Genomic DNA, 13,250 nt, shown 5'->3' with positions numbered 1-13,250 from the left:
AGAGACGGGTTTTCACCATGTTGGTCAGGCTGATCTCGAACTCGTGACCTCAGGTGATTTCCCCCCCCCTCCCCACCTCAGCCTCCCAAAGTGCTGGGATTACAGGCCTGAGCCACCGTTCCCGGCCTCGAGCGCCTTCTTATAAACTGGATGGTGGTTTTTGTTTTCACCTTCAAAGTCGGATCTCCATAGTCCGTTTATTACCGGAAAGAGGTCTCCACTCAGACCCAGAGAGAGGCTTCTTGGATCTCGCCCAGGAAAGAATTCGGGGCGAGTCCACGGAGTAAAGTGAAAGCAAGTGTATTAGAGAAGTGAGAAAGCAAAAGAATGGCAGAGCAGGGCATTCCTGAAAGCGGGAGAAGGAAGGCACCCGCCTTAGGTAAAGTGCTTGTTCAAATCTAAGGTAACACAGCCAAAAAAATCTTAGGGGACATGGGGTCTACCACGAGGGCCCATAACCAAGGATCGTTCATCTTTGTTTACTGACTTTGGCAAAGATCTATATTATTTTTAAAGCGAAACCTAAACGAAGAATGCTTTTGATCTTAAGATATTGTTAGGTTTTGAAGGGAAGACGAGAGTTAAAGAATGACACACAGGTCGGGCGCTGTGGCTCACGCCTGTAATCCCAGCACTTTGGGAGGCCGAGGCGGGTGCATCACCTGACGTCAGGAGTGCAACACCAGCCCGACCAACATGGTGAAACCCCATCTCTACTAAAAATACAAAAATTAGCCGGGCATGGTGGCACATGCCTGTAATCTCAGCTACTTGGGAGGCTGAGGCAGGAGAATCACTTGAACCTGCGAGGCGGAGGTTGCAGCGAGCCAAAATCACGCCATTGCACTCCAGCCTGGGTAATACAGTGAGACTGCGTCTCAAAAAAAAAAAAAAAAAAAGACAGAGGGCAGCTCAACAGCAACACAGATATATGGCAAAAACCTACAGAAATGGGGGATCAGCTTAGTGCCAGAGCCCACTGCTGCTTACAGGCTGGGGTACTTATAGGGCAGGAGGGAAATGGGCAGTATGGCTCTCCATGTGAATATACTTGCCAGTATATCCATAAAACGTTCTATGATCAGGCAGTTTGGCCCTTGTCCCCTCAGAATGTGATAGTGATGTTCCTTGCACCTTTGCCGAGCAAGGTTTGATAGGGATGTTCCTTCAATTGGGCCTTTACCCAACAGGGTTTGGTAAGAAAGTCAGGCAGTTGGGCAGGAAATTTCTCACGGCCTGAACCCCCATGGAATGTTTCACTTTGACCAGTGTCTGTGAAATGGCGGGGGGCTTAGAAAATGGTGCAGTTTGGCCGGGCGCGGTGGCTCACGCCTGTAATCCCAGCATTTTGTGAGACCGAGGCGGGTGGATCACGAGGTCAAGAGATCGAGACCATCCTGGCCAACATGGTGAAACCCCGTCTCTACTAAAAATACAAAAAATTAGCCGGGCGTGGTAGCAGGTGCCTGTAGTCCCAGCTACTCAGGAGGCTGAGGCAGGAGAATGGCGTGAACCCGGGAGGCGGAGCTTGCAGTGAGCCGAGATTGCGCCACTGCACTCCAGCCTGAGCGACAGAGCGAGACTCCGTCTCAAAAAAAAAAAAAAGAAAAGAAAATGGTGCAGTTTGGACTAACAGAAGATACAGTGACATCAAAATGTTTCCTGGGTCTGTTAAGTCCTGGGTTTGTTTAGTTAACATTATTAATCTGTTCCTGTAACCCTAAACATCTTGTAACTACTAAGAATGCAGCCAACAGGTCTCTGCCTGATTTTACCTACTGCCTATTCAAAATGGAATTGCTCTGGTTCCAATGCCTCGGACAAACTTGCTGCTTGATCTCTAGGTTGTGACCGTGTCAGGGATAGAGGCAGCTTAGGTGGAGGTAGACTTTCTTGTACTCAACATTGAATTGTGGCTTAGTTAAAATCAGAACTTTTATTCTTGCAGTAATACAATATTGTAAGGGTAAGCAAAATGATTAACACATTTACTTCTTAATTACATATTGTAGCATTGAAATAACTGATGCCTTTCTTATGCAAATAAAAAAGATTTATGTATATAATAGCACTGTAGCTGACTTGTGCCTTACTGGATGGATTTCATTGCTGGCTAAAATGACAACTTTAAACTGGCTATAACTCAGGAGAATGGAGGCACTTTGCACACAGACATCTACCTCCATTGAATTTTGTTACTTCCTTTTAATGAATCTCAAGTCTCATGTTATGAAATACTCCTCCAAAGGTGTTAGCCACTTTTTTCCTATACTCTGCCTTTCAAAAATCCGTTTCAATTTGCTTAACCCCTGAGAGCCAGAGGACTGTGATGGTTGTTAGGCTGGGTCATTGTCATCATTTTCAGTAAATAAATATCTAGGCATGTCAGCTTACCTGCTTTACCTGATTCCAAATGAGTCCATGGTGATGTGATCCTGCCTTTCTTTCTGCTGTTACAGGTCCATGCCAGGAGCCAGCTTTGTATCAGTTTTGCCACAGTGATCAAGTCATAAATGTCTCAGATCATTCAAGCTCAGTTTAACCTAGTAAAGAAAATTGCAAGATAATATTGCTGTATTCTAGCTGTGTTCTGGCCTCTATTTTAGGTAGGCTTAAAGCTTGACCTGGAGTCATTCCTGTTACGATTTACCAGAAAACACCCAACAGAAAGCCTACAGAACTACACTTTGCTCCTAATGTTAAGGAATGAAAACAGGAAATGTTCTGTTATCTGCCCGGCAGTGGGGCTTTGGAGTTACTCTCCTGGCCGTATCACTTACCAGCTTGGCAGCCTTGGACAAACAACTCTTTGAGCTCAGTTTCCTCATCTGTAAATTGAGGGTATATTATATACCTTCATTTTGTTGTACAGATTAAATGCGAACACTTAGGTAAAGCATACAGTATGGGGCTGAGTAAATGGACTGTTAAATAAGACAGTATCACTTGTTTTTAAGTTCCTTGGAGCTTTCTCCCCTTAACAGCTCAAAAGATTTTCATTTTTTTCTAATGCTAATATTTTTCTAATTCTTGTTTTAAAGTATTTTACTGTAAAATATTTTGGCCAGGTGTAGTGGCTCACACCTGTAATCCCAACACTTTGGGAGACCAAGGCAGGAGGATTGCTTGAGCCGAGGAGTTGGAGACCAGCCTGAGCAACATAATGAGACCTCGTCTCATCAAAAAACAAAAATGGGAAATTTTTAAAAACAGGCCGTGCACGGTGGCTCACGCCTGTAATCCCAGCACTTTGGGAGGCCAACGTAGGCAGATCGCTTGACCCCAGGAGTTTGAGACCAGCCTTGGCAACATGGCAAAACCCCATCCCTACAAAAACTATAAAAATTAGCTGGGCATGGTGGCACGTGGTAGTTCGAGCTACTTGGGAGGGCTGACGTGGGAGGATTGCTTAACCCCGAGAGGTCGAGGTTGTACTGAGCTGTGATTGCACCACTGCACTCCAGCCTGGGCGACAGAGCAAGACCTTGTCTCAACATAAGTAAAATATTTGTGAAATGGTAATTCAGTTTCATTTTTTTTTAACTGATCAAAAATATAACTTTCACCCCCACTGAGGCTTAAAAGAACAAAAACAAAAAAGTGTAGCTGATATTCAGAGGTTTTGGCTTCTAGACCACCACTAATGTTGAACTGAGTTCCTGTAATTCTGGCTAAAAGCAAAGAGCTGTGTTTTAGCCAGAGCAGTTTTATTATGAATTAGATTTATGATTTGCAGTAGGCTTTTTGAAATGTTGCCCAGAGGTCAGGGACTCCCTGTCCCCATTCATAGATTCTAGACCGAATCTCTTTCGATATGAACAAATTTGGCTGTGTAAGAAAGACTTATTAAACTGGGATTCAACTGGATTGCCTCGAGACTTTGGGCAGAGCACATGACTTATTTTGTCCTAGAGACTCCAATCTGCTGGACACTCAGAAACTTTCGCAACTTGTATTTTTCATATTTTTTCATATTTTAGACTTCAGTGCAGAAGGATTAAAACTAATGGCTAAGTTTTCTAATGCTGTTATTTATTTTTTCTTGAGGCTTTATGGTCACCAAAAAAGTAACAATATATAGTACGTAAAAAAACTTAAAGATACTGTGGCTTATAAAAGCATATCTTTCTTCTGAGAACAAAATTAGCCAATTAAATAATAAAACCATCAAGAGACATCACCAGTCAACGATGACGGGGCAAACATTGTTCTGCATTCCGAGGAGGGAGAAATCGGTGCAAGGAGAAGTGATTAAACATTCATATCTTGGAGCTAAGTGACCTCCTAGGATGGATGGGTTTTATAGAGGTGGAGAGGTGGGGGGAGGGTGCTGGATGAAATAACTGGAAAATCTTTTTCTTAACTATTTTTCTTCAGTCCCTTTATAGGCACAACTGCTTAAAGAAACCAGATGGCCCCAGGATGGTGCCAGAGCTTCTTGTCCCCTTATCAGATACCAGAGGAAGATAAGACTGCAGAGTGGAACAGGATAGGCAACCCCTGGTTGCCTTCAGATCATTATCATGTCGTTATAATGCTAAAATTCCCTCTCCTAAAAGAAAGTCTCCACCATTTTGTGTACATGTGATGTATGAAGACATGTTTATGAATTGTGCGTGCACAATTAGAGTCTCACTTTGCACATGCTAACATTCCTCTCCTGTCCCACACCTAGTCCTAAAAACTCCATGCCTTCTGGTGTTTGGGGAGAAGGGGCATTTAGAATAAGAGCTCCTTCCCTGGCCAGCGACTAAAACCTGGTTACTGTTTGCAGTTGGATGTCCTCTGTGTCAATCAATACAAAGTGGGGAAAGAGCTGAGTTTACCAGTGACAACTGGAAGACCCTGTCTTTTGAGATTTGTACCAAACCAGGTCTCAGTCTGCCTGTACTTGCTCCGTCATTGCTTTCACTGTGTTGACCTGCTTGCTGCTTTACCCTTTGTGTCTGACCCTCTCTTATACTTAGCCTTCTTTCCTCCTGTCCATCTCCACCCTCTTTCACATACTTTTTCTCAGTTTGTGACTTTAGCAGACCTTTTCGGCTGGCTCCCAGCACATCCCATGGCCTGGCAGCAGGTGGTTTCTGCCTGGAGGGCTGAGCCATCGAAAGATTTCAAGATGTATATTTTGTAAGGCAAAGCCTGTACTCATAGACTTTGTGAAGGACCTAGTTGGGGAAACAGGAGAGAAAATGGATGGGAAAAAAGTAGTAAGCAGTTTTACTGTGTGAGATATTAGTGGGCTAGATAACATTGAAGCAGTGCTTGATTAAATGCCAAATGAAGTTGCAGTGGTAGCTGAGAGAAGGGAGGGGAGAGACCATTTCAGACGGGGGCCTGTGTTAGTCTGCTTGTGCTGTTGTAGCAATGTAGCACAGACTGAGTGGTTTAAACAAAAGATTGATTTCCTCACCATCCTGGAGTCTGGATATCCAAGATCAAGGTGTCAGCAGGGTTAATTTCTTCTGAGGACTCTCCTTGGCTTTTAGATGGTCACTTTCTCCCTGTGTCTTCATGGTCTTCCCGCTCTATTTTGTCTGTGTCTCTAATCCCTTATACGAATGCCAGTCAGGCTGGGCATGGTGGCTCACACCTGTAATCCCCACACTTTGGGAGGTTGAGACAGGAGGATCACTTGAGGTCAGGAGTTTGAGACCAGCTGGACCAATATGTTAAAGCCCTGTCTCTGCTGAAAATACAAAAATTAGCCAGGAGTGGTAGCTCGCGCCTGTGGTCCCAGCTACTTAGGAGGCAAAGGCAGGAGAATTGCTTGAACCTGGGGAGGGCAAGGTTGTGGTGAGCTGAGATCACACCACTGCACTCCAGCCTGGGCAACAGAGCAAGACTCCATCTCAAAAACAAGGCCAGGCGCAGTGGCTCACGCCTGTAATCCCAACACTTTGGGAGGCCAAGGCAGGCAGAGCACTTGAGGTTAGGAGTTCGAGACCAGCCTGGCCAACACAGTGAAACCTCATCTCTACTAAAAATACAAAAATTAGCTGGGCATGGTGGTGCACGTCTGTAGTCCCAGCTACTTGGAAGGCTGAGGCAGGAGAGTCGCCTGAACCCAGGAGGCAGAGGTTGCAGTGAGCCGAGATTGCGCCATTGCATTCCAGCCTGGGCGACGAGAGCGAAACTCCATCTCAAAGACAGACAAACAAAAAACACCAGTCCCTGGATTTCTAACTGCCTCATTTTAATTTAGTTACTTCTGAGGCCCTTTCTCCAAATGTAGTCACATTTTGAGGTACTGGGGGTTAGGTCTTCAACATAAGAATTTGAGGGAAATAAAACTGAGCCCATAGCAGGGTAATAGGAAAGGCTTTACCAAGTTAAAGCCGGGATTGGAAATACCCCATTTCTGTGATTAAAAAAGTTATCTTTGACATTTCTGAAATCAGTATATTTCTGACATTGAGGGTACAGTTTAAAAAGGCATACTGCCCCAGGTTTGCCATTAATGGTTGAAAGGATGAACAGTACAGACTTTCACTGGGAAAGAGGTCTTAGTGTTAGATGCATCGGCTTCTTGGGTCAGGGGCAAGATTTTTCTCTAAGTTGCCTATCGGAATTGAATCTGCCTTGCCTGAGCCTCTCCTTTCAAACTTTCTTCCCTCTCCCCAGCCATCAGTGACTTTTCAGTCTTCATCCCAGGTCCTCTTTCTTCCTCTGCCTCAGAGCCTAGTTAATTGCTTCTATTGAGTGAAATTAGAGAGCAAGAGTCTGGGACTGGGATTCCTTCTCAGAGAATGAGGAGTAGAAGGCAAACACATCTGACTTCTTGCTTACGTCCTAGAACATTACAGGATGCTATGGACTGAATTGTGTCCCCCATGAATTCATATGTTGAAACCCTAACTCCCAGTGTGATTGAATTTGGAGTAAGAAAGTAATTAAGGTTAAATGATGTCATACGGTATGTGAAAACACAGCCAGAAGCTGGCCATCTGCATACCACCAGGAGCTGACTTGCCAGCCTCCAGGACTGTGAGAAAATAAACTGTTGCTTAAGCCATCGGTCTATGGTATTTTGTTAAAGCAGTCCAAGCTAACTAATACACCGGGGTACGAGTCCCTCTGAAAATTGTCAGTGTTCCTTCAGTTCTCTTTGGGTCAACTTCAGTACGAGTTCATCCCTGGGCTAAGAATAGGTCTTAGGCCAGTCAAGCTGTACCCCTGACACTGAGGATGGTTCCACTAATTTGCCATCCCCTAATTCAGGAGGGGGAAGGATAGATACATGAACAAAATTGAGATCCTTTTGAAAAGGAAGAGGAAGGTATGCTGGGCACACATTTAGCAATGTCCAGATGCCCATATGTGATATGACGATGATATGATCTTAGGTGGCATTAATTGTATACTATTTAGAAGGAGGGAACTGGCCTTTTTCTACTCCCAGCAGTTGAGACCAAACTTGTAGTAGGCACAAGGAGAGGCAGCATAGAGGGTAGAGGCTAAGCATGCAGGGCCCTGGAGATTGGCTGCTTGCATTTTAATACTGTCTTTCACATCCTAGCATTGTGACTTTGAGCAAGATACTTCTGTGTCTCCTCATCTCCAAAATGGAGAATAATAATAGTAACCTATCTAATGGGATTACTGAAGATTCAAGTAATACAATTGAAATGCTTTAAACAGAGCCTGGCACATAAATACTGAATAAAAATTGGTGTTTATAATTAGTCTGCTCTGGGAAACATTCTTTCAAGAAGCATACAGACTAAGTGCCACAGATTTAGAGAATGTGACTGAAAAGGGAAGGGGACAAGCATGTCATCTAAGTGAAAGCTGAAGGAGCCAGGGATGTTAAGACCAGAAATGGGAAAACAGGATATAAAACATTTGACACATCTGGAAAAGTCTCATATTGTTTGTTGTCTGTTGATGTATGTTTTGTATGACTCAGAAGTAGATAAGACGAATAGTCCTAGAAGGAATGCGGAAGACGGTGAGATGGAGTTGAGAGTGTGGTTTCACAGTCATAAAGACCCAAGTCTGAATTCCAGTTCTGTCACTGATTAGTTCTGTGCCCTTGGAGGTTTTACTCACATTCATGTAACCTCAGTTTGTCTGTCTGTAAAATGGAAATAATGACTTCTACTGCTGTTTGGTTGAGCGAGGTGATGGGGATGGTGCGTGGTGAAGCAGAAAGGTACTACCAGGTGAGTTTACTGGCTGCGATCTGTCCCTCAACTTTGCAGGTCTAAACTTTTGTAATTACCCAGAGATGAGCTCGGTGGCAGACCGACACTAATACCTCTTTCAGGGTTGTAGTGGGTTGAATAGTTAGTGGCCCTCAAAAGATATGTCAGCATCCTAACCCACTCAACTGGTGAATGTAACCTTATTTGGAAAAAGGGTCTTTATAGATGTAATTAAGGAACTTGAGATGAGATGATCCTGGATTTTCCGGGTGGACACTAAATGCAGGGGCAGGTGTTCTTAAGGGAGGAGGGGCAGGCAGCCATGGGAAGACGCAAGAGAATGGAGGTATGCAGCCATAAGCCAAGGAACACGTGCAGTCACCAGACACTGGAAGAAGCTAGGAAAGATTCTCCCCTAGAGCCTTTGGAGGGAGTGTGGCCCTGCTGGATTTTCAACTTTTAGCCTCCAGAGCTGTGAGAGAATAAATTTCTCTTGTTTTAAGCCACCAAGTTTGTGGTAATTTGTTAGAGCAGCCTCAGTAGCCACTAGATAAAGTCCAGTTGATTAGGGAAATCTATCTGGCTTAACAAATGATAAATACAAATTTAAGAAAATAATTCCTTTGGGAGGCCAAGGCAGCAGGATTGCTTGAGGCTAGGCGTTTGAGACCAGCTTAGGCAACTAAGCAAAACCCCATCTCTTCAAAAATTTAAAAAAATAGCTGCACATGGTAGCACATGCCTGTAGTCCTAGCTACTAGGGAGGCTAATGTGGGAAGATTGTCTGAGCCCAGGAGTTGGAGGCTGCAGTGAGCTATGATCGCACCACTGACTCCAGCTTGGGCAATAGAGCGAGACTCTTTTGCTCAAAAAAAAAAAAAAAAAGTCATCAGAAGAAGGTGTTGTTAATAAAAACCAGATAAACTGGATTTGGAAAAGAATATTTTGCCATATGAATCCATCCCTGTCCAGGTGAAAGAGATGAGGAACCTAGAGACGAAACATTTTGGTTACTACTGAAGTGTCCCGTTCAGTGGGTCATGGACGTTTCATTATTAGGCTGCTTCCTGGTCTGAGTGAAATCTCTTCAAGACGATTCCTTTCTTTGCTGCAGTTCAGCATCTATCAAAAAATAGCCAATGGAATGGCAGTGCTGAGAAATGCTCTGAAGTAAAAGTATTCCATGGTTAAATAGGCTTGGGATGTCGTATCTCCCCAGTCTTAGAGCTTCACAAGCACATCATCATAGGAGCCAAGAAGTTACGACATAAAGCTGTTCAAACTATTTAATGTTTTCACAAATGTATTTGAACCCAGGACCTTTATATAGCAAAATAATACCACATTAGAAACATTAATAATTACCTTTCCCAAGTATCCTGATTTGGGGAAAGAGAATGCCCTGGTTAAGAAATTCAAGACAATAAAGGCTGAGTGCGGTGGCTCAAGCCTGTAATCCCAGCAGTTTGGGAGGCCGAGGCGGGCAGATCACCTGAGGTCAGGAGTTCGAGACCAGCCTGGCCAACATGGTGAAACCCCATCTCTACTAAAAATACAAAAATTAGCTGGGTGTGGTGGCGGGCGCCTATAATCCCAGCTACTTGGGATGCTGAAGCAGGAGAATCACTTGAACCCAGGAGGTGGAGGTTGCAGTGAGCTGAGATCGTGCCTTCCAGCTTGGGCAACAGAGCAAGACTTTGTCTCCAAAAAAAAACCAAGCTGAGATCGTGCATTCCAGCTTGGGCAACAGAGCAAGACTTTGTCTCCAAAAAAAAAAAAAAAAAAAAAAAAAAAGCCAAACTAATAAGATTCAAATAATAAATTGGTGTTTTTTTATGCTTTGCCCTGTAGTAGTTTCCTTGCCTCTTCCAGCTTCTGGTGGCTGCCCCAGCATTCCTGAGCGTGTGGCTGCAAAACTCCAGTCTCTGCCCCCACCTTCGCATAACCTTTTCCGTGTCTCCTTACCTTCCTTTGCCTCTGTCTTGAAAAGACACTGATGGCATTTAGGACCCACCCAGCTAATTCAGTGTGTTCTCATCTCCAGATCCTTGATCAAGTCACATGTGCAGAGACCTCTATTTCAAATAAGGTAACATTTCCAAATTCCTGGGATTAGGACTTGATATCTTTGGGTGGTCATTATTTAACCCACTACAATGGGCCTTTCCCTGGGCCATGCCAGCCTGAGTGATAAAGCGAGACTCTGTCTCAAAAAAAAAAAATCTTTAATTGCTGAAAAGCATGAAATGTTTCCTTTCCATCCCTGAGTTTTCTCATGTCATTTTTTTTCCACTGGAATGCCCTCTCCCTCTTTGTTGTTTATCCAAATTCTACTTTATCTTTCAAAGCCCATCTCACCTTCTCCAGTAAGTCTTCCCTGAGTGCTCCAGCTTTTGATCAACTCCTCCTCAGAATCCTCTGGCACCACCGGTATCATTCTTCTGGGGCCTCTTCATGTGCGTTGTCTTGGCATTTAAAGTAGGAGTTTGTGTGTATGTGAACACATGAGTATATGTACATACGTGTGATCTTCCCATTTACATTTAAGATCCTCGAGCAGTGTTTTTCAGCTTTGGGCTCCTCTGGTCTCTGGGGATTATGAAAAGGTAGTAATGGCTTCATTACAGCTTACCACAGGGACACTGCTAGAGATGTAAAAATGAGACATGGTCCCTATTTATAGGAAATTGAGAGTGTGGGACGGGCTCCAGTCATGGAAACAGGATTTCAATACAGTATGCTGAGAGCTGTAATACAGACACGCACAGGACGCAGCTGTAGGTGTGTACGCTTCAGGAAGTCTACTTCAGAAAGTTTATCACTGGTCACATGTTTATCCCACAACGGGTTGTCACGTTTTAATTAGAATGTCAGCTTTTTCTCTTGGTTGGGATTTTTTTCAACTCAGTATGATCATTCTAGATGTTTCCTGCTGATGAAATTTGATTGACATTTTGTCTTTGATTTAAAAAAATTTAAAAAATGATGAAGTTGTAAGCTAATAAATGCAGTTTGGCAGACGAAATCTTTAAAAGCCTGGGAGTTCATTGGGTAAAGTATAAAAGTTGTCCAAAAGGAATCACTTCTCTAGAGGTCAATGTTTTAAACTTAACTTGTGTTATGCATGTGGTAGTTGTTTGCTAGAGTCTGGGTTGTGTCCCCCCAAAATTCATCTTTTGAAGTCCCAATCCCTGTACCTCAGAATGGGATGGCATTTGCAGACAGGGTCCTTAAAAAGGTAATTACATTAAAAGAAAGTCATTAGGGTGGGCTCTCATCCGGTATGAATCCTGTCTTCTTAAGAGGAGCAAATTTGGATGTAGATGCGTGGACAGAAAAGAGCATGTGAAGAGGCATCTGCAAGCCAAGGAGGGAGGCCTTAGAAGGAACCACCCTGCTGACACTTTGATCTTGGACTTCTGGCCACCAGAACTGTGAGAAAAGAAATTTCTGTTATTTAGCCACTAGGTCTATGGTAGTTTGCTATGACAGCCCTAGTACTAACACATTGTTTAATAACCGTTTTCTTATATATTGGCTCTCAGGGCCCTTCATAGACATCTTGCCCTGGTCCATTTACTCAGCCTTCTGTCCTGACAGTCCCTCACGCCTTCTATGCCCGCTGGCCTCTCAGTGTTCACCGAATACATCCTGCCTTTGAATGCCTCCGAGTCCTTCCTGAGGATTCTCTGCCAGGATTGCTGTTTCTTCTCCTAGTTGGACTTCTTTGAAAACCTTAGTCAAATGTGTGCTCTGGGGAGCCTTCCAGGGCTCCCAGGCTGAGTTAGAAGTTTTTTATGGCATTGTATTTTCATGAAAGTCTCTCCTCATTAGACAATATGCTCCTAAAGTGTAGGACTTAGGTCTGATTCATTTTTGTACCTCTAGAGCCAAACATGGTGTATTAGTTTGCTCAGACTGCCATTATTAATACAGTATCACAGGCCGAGTAGTTTAAACAACAAACATTTATTTTCTTACAGTTCTGGATGCTGGAAGTTCCAGATCAAAGCCCAGCGGGGTTGGTTTCTAGTGAGGACTCTGTTCCTGGCTTGTGGAGAGCTGCCTTCTAGCTATGTTCTCACGTGATCTTTCCTCAATGCATATATGAAGACAGAGGTTGGGCCAGAGGGAGGGAGAGAGGGCTCTCTGGTGTCTCTTCTTATAAGGACAGTAATCCCACGTGTGGTCAAGGCCCTACCCTTATGATCTAATTTAACCTTAATTACTTCCTTATTGGTTCTATCTCCAAATAAAGTCACACTGGGGATTAGGGCTTCAATATATGAATTTTGGGAGGACACAGGTCAGCCTGTAACACATGGTCAATCATGATGTAAGCTGATTTGGAAAAAAATAAGTCTCAATTGTTAGTGAACACCAGTCTCTATCTTGATATGAGCTATTGGCAAATAATTCTATTTGAATACAAAGAATATTTTGAATAAAAGGTAGAATCAAATATTGACAACCATGAACACAAGTGGAATAAGATAATTAGGATTATATATCTACATAATTATATATGCAGAATCCTTGCACCAAGTTGTATTAGGCAAGGATATTACAATCACTCTCACTGGAATCTTCCAGAAGAACATACTACATTTCGGATGTTTATAATAGCAATAAGCCACTCAGTCTCTGACTCAGCTTAACTATTTTCATAATTGTTTTGAGCTTTAGGCTCAGAATTTTTTGCCAGCAAAACTCACACTTGACAAACACAGACTGCTGAATACAAAACAAATTTTTAGTATTTACAATTGGATAAACTTGACATCAAAAGAACAACTTAGAGCTTTTTTGTAAATACAGACTAGAGGATAAGCTACTGGGTAAAGTTCTATATCATAGAGACTAATGAAATCCCAATTTAGATTTTATTTTAGGTTTGTTTTGTAGTAAAAAACCAACCTTAAATGAGTAATGTTCGGGTGTGCAGTTAAGAAACCGAAATAATCTAAGTGAAACATCTAATATAGAAGGCCATGTATAGATGCTCCCCAGCTTACAATGAGGTTATGTCCCTCATCATAAATTGAAACTATTATAAACCTAAAATGCATTTACTACACCTAACCTACTGAACTTCATAGCTTA

General features: G+C 43.1%; 1 long non-coding RNA gene across 2 annotated transcripts in view; it reads left to right on the top strand.

The window, feature by feature from the left end:
* Positions 1 to 13,250, top strand: part of LOC129023226 (uncharacterized) — a 30,110-nt gene that overhangs the window by 778 nt on the left and 16,082 nt on the right. Inside the window, exon 1 of one of the 2 annotated variants that reach the window (XR_008496722.2) lies at positions 10,061 to 10,236. The exons of the other annotated variant lie outside the window; for it this stretch is intronic. This is a non-coding gene — a long non-coding RNA (uncharacterized LOC129023226). Of the gene's footprint in view, positions 1 to 10,060; positions 10,237 to 13,250 lie in introns of those variants that run through there. 2 annotated transcript variants of the gene reach the window in all.

Source organism: Pongo pygmaeus, chromosome 23 (genome assembly GCF_028885625.2).
Source record: "Pongo pygmaeus isolate AG05252 chromosome 23, NHGRI_mPonPyg2-v2.0_pri, whole genome shotgun sequence".
NCBI lineage: Eukaryota > Metazoa > Chordata > Mammalia > Primates > Hominidae > Pongo > Pongo pygmaeus.
The sequence above is the reverse complement of the archived record's forward strand: the minus strand, read 5'-3'. Positions and strand labels throughout refer to the sequence as shown.